The following is a 3,146-nucleotide window of genomic DNA, read 5'->3' as shown; positions in this document are numbered from 1 at the left end:
GAGAGGAGAAAAGAGGGGAGGGGAGGGGAGGAGAGGAGAAAGGATGGGAGGGGAGGGGAGGAGAGGAGAAAGGAGGGGAGGGGAGGAGAGGAGAGGAGAGGGGAGGAGAAAAGAGGGGAGGGGAGGGGAGGAGAGGAGAAAAGAGGGGAGGGGAGGGGAGGAGAGGAGAGGAGAAAGGAGGAGAGGGGCCAGAGGCGACAAATCGATTTTATCAATTAATTTGAATTCATGCTTTAGGAATATTTTTTTAAATGAAATTGAATGATTTTCACTTTGACCTGGGTTGAACTGCTTCACTGACCTCCTGTGGAAGTTCATCGTAAATGGAACAAGTAAAATATCCTCATGATATCCGTAATGCACGCGCTTAGAAAAGTGAAGAGTTCGTTCCCAAAACACTGTTCGAAGTAAAGTTTGTAGCAACTAAAAGCAGCAGCACAACTGATTCATTCCAGCATCTCAAACACCTGCTCAAAAAAAACCCAGCCGACTCATCTTCTCTTAAAATCCCATACTATTGTCCATATTGGATAACCCGGACCACCCTCTCCACCACCTACTGCAGGGACAGCGGAGCACTTTCTCCAACAGACTGATTCAGCTCCGCTGTCACAAGGACCGATACAGGAGAACATTCCTGCCCTCTGCTATTAGACTCTACAATAAATCACCTCTGGCCAAATCAAACACAAGACTATAACACTGCTAACTGTTGTTGCTGCTGTTGGTGATAGTGTGCACTACTGTTTAGTTTATTTTTTCCTACTTAGTTAATTTAATATGATTCTATTTAGTGTATATACTGTGCATTTTTATTACTTTATTTTCTTAAATTGAATAGGTCCTGCTCTGTTATTTTATTGTATTTTATTATATTGTATATATTGTGCATTTTCCATACTTAATATTTTTATTTTGTGTAACCTTGTTTGCTGCTGCCACAGACAAATTTCCCCTTGGGGATGAATAAAGTACAGTATATTTCTATTCTATTCTTCTATTCTATTCATACGAGAATAATGCGAGGGCAAATGAGAACGCTGGAGCTGGAATAGCCGACTGCTGGTTGCTCTTCAGTTAAAGCGAGAGAGTCGGCATTGCAGCTACCTTCGTAGAGAACTTGAACAGAAATAAGTCGAGCATGCTAACGCATATTTGCTGTAATCTGGCATGAAGTTTGGCTAGGTCTGGCTGATGTGACCAGAAGAATGTGTTCTTAAGTTCTACTCAAGGATCTGATGAGTGCAGGGCTGGTTTCACACAGATATTTTTAGACTGGTCTGTAGTGTTTAGGCCGCTCTTCTTTTTTGCTCTTAGATTCCATCATGATGACTCAGAACTAAGAGCCATGTCTCCATGTTAACAATACGTCTGCTGACAGCTCATAATTTGAGGTCTACTAACATTTTAGTGGAACAAGTATTGAGAAGAGAAAAGGGTTTTTCAGAGAGTTACCTGTTTGAGATATACTACAGCCGTTCATTTGTCCAAGGAAACTATCCTGAGCCTGACTGACGAGTGAGCAGAAGTACTGCCGGTGCTGCCACATTAAGAAGACACAGTATCTCAGCCCTGCTGCAGCTCGGCACTGCACTGAGACTTTGTATTACTGGAACACTCTTTGCTGAATTTTAACAGTAAAATGTTTGTGTAGAAAAACGCGTAGAAAAACGCGTTCAGCTGGAGTAAGTTTGCAAACTGTGCAGTTTGATGCAGTTGAATAATGTCTCTATTATCCAGAATTCATTGCGAAGCAGTCAGGCCCTAGAGTGCGTTGTGCTGAAGGCTGAATATTAGTCTGAGGTAAAGCAAAAGTCAAGGACTCCCTTTGTGAAAGCAGGATTTGATTTGATGGTTTTGCACTTTGTTGTTTCACACTATCTGGAGTCTAAACAACTGTTTGTACCGTGAAAAAGCCGGCGGTCTCTTGTATACTGTGGTGACAGGAAATGGCTTCAAGTCAGAGGAATGAAGGAAAACTCTTTCAAATAAAAAGACTGATTTGTGATTAAATGAGACATGTAATGACGTATTATTTACACAGACAACTGAGCAGTTTTGATTGAAAGTGACTGGGAGCATTGATTTGGATGAGGGGGAAGCTTCGATTATCATGCTAGTAATAGCTCTAATTAGCAACTGAAAATAAGCCTAATCTCCTATATCCATTTCCTGCATCAAAATGGACTAATTTCCCCAATACCGAACTCATTTCCTCACTATTAAAAATCATTTTTTCAGTGTCAAAAAAACCTGAGCACCATTCTGCACAAGGCACTTTAATTGATACGACTACAAACTAATCACACCAGGAAATGATTGAATTATATTTCAACAAGACTGAGATGCTAATGGAAAAAGTTGGATTCGATTAATACAAGTTTTAAAAAGAGCAGTCACCAATGTTGCTCCACACGGGCAAAACAAGGGATTATTTAAGAGGATGCATCGTGCACAAGGTACATAACAGGCTGCATTACGTTTACTTCCTCTCACCCACGGGAAGCCAGCATAGGCTCCAGTCACTTTACGACTCCCAATAAGTGGCTGTGGTTTGTTAATATATATCTAGATTAGAAGTACAGTATATGAAGCCTGAATCAAAGTATAAGTTAAAGTAAGACCCTCTGACAGCTTCACTGAGAAAGGGTTTGCTTTAATTCTTGCTATGATATAGAACGTGTCTTTCAAATGCATGTCTGATTCATCATATAACAATCATCTGTTCTATTTTTAAAGATTATCTTTTGGGCATTTTCACCCTGTATTTGACAGTGTAGAGGCAGAGGCTGACAGTGGGAGGAGAGAGGGCTGTGACATGCTACCAAGCAGAATCATTTATGGAGAAAGTTGGTCTAATCATGAGGAGCACATTAGGGTTGATTGTCTTGCTCAAGGACACTTTGGCGTGAGGACAGAAGAGGCCAAGGATCGAACCGCCAAACCGTTGATTAGTGGACGACTATCATGTTACCAGACGACTATCAAACTACCTAACCACTGAACACAATTTCTCATTTTTGGGTTTGAGATGAGATTCCATCAGTGCCACAGTTTCAGAGAAATAGTCAAACAGTAAGAAGAGACAAACAGGTAGAGAGGTAGAGAGAGAGAGAGAGAGAGAGAGAGAGAGAGAGAGAGAGAGA

The 3,146-nt window shown here is 41.1% G+C and overlaps 1 protein-coding gene across 2 annotated transcripts in view; it reads right to left on the bottom strand.

Moving 5' to 3' along the window:
* ppp1r16b (protein phosphatase 1, regulatory subunit 16B) overlaps positions 1-3,146 on the bottom strand; it is an 85,059-nt gene that overhangs the window by 26,636 nt on the left and 55,277 nt on the right. The gene's annotated exons all lie outside the window — the stretch shown is intronic.

Source organism: Anarrhichthys ocellatus, unplaced genomic scaffold (genome assembly GCF_004355925.1).
Source record: "Anarrhichthys ocellatus isolate YVR2014 unplaced genomic scaffold, GSC_Weel_1.0 scaffold1, whole genome shotgun sequence".
NCBI lineage: Eukaryota > Metazoa > Chordata > Actinopteri > Perciformes > Anarhichadidae > Anarrhichthys > Anarrhichthys ocellatus.
The sequence above is the reverse complement of the archived record's forward strand: the minus strand, read 5'-3'. Positions and strand labels throughout refer to the sequence as shown.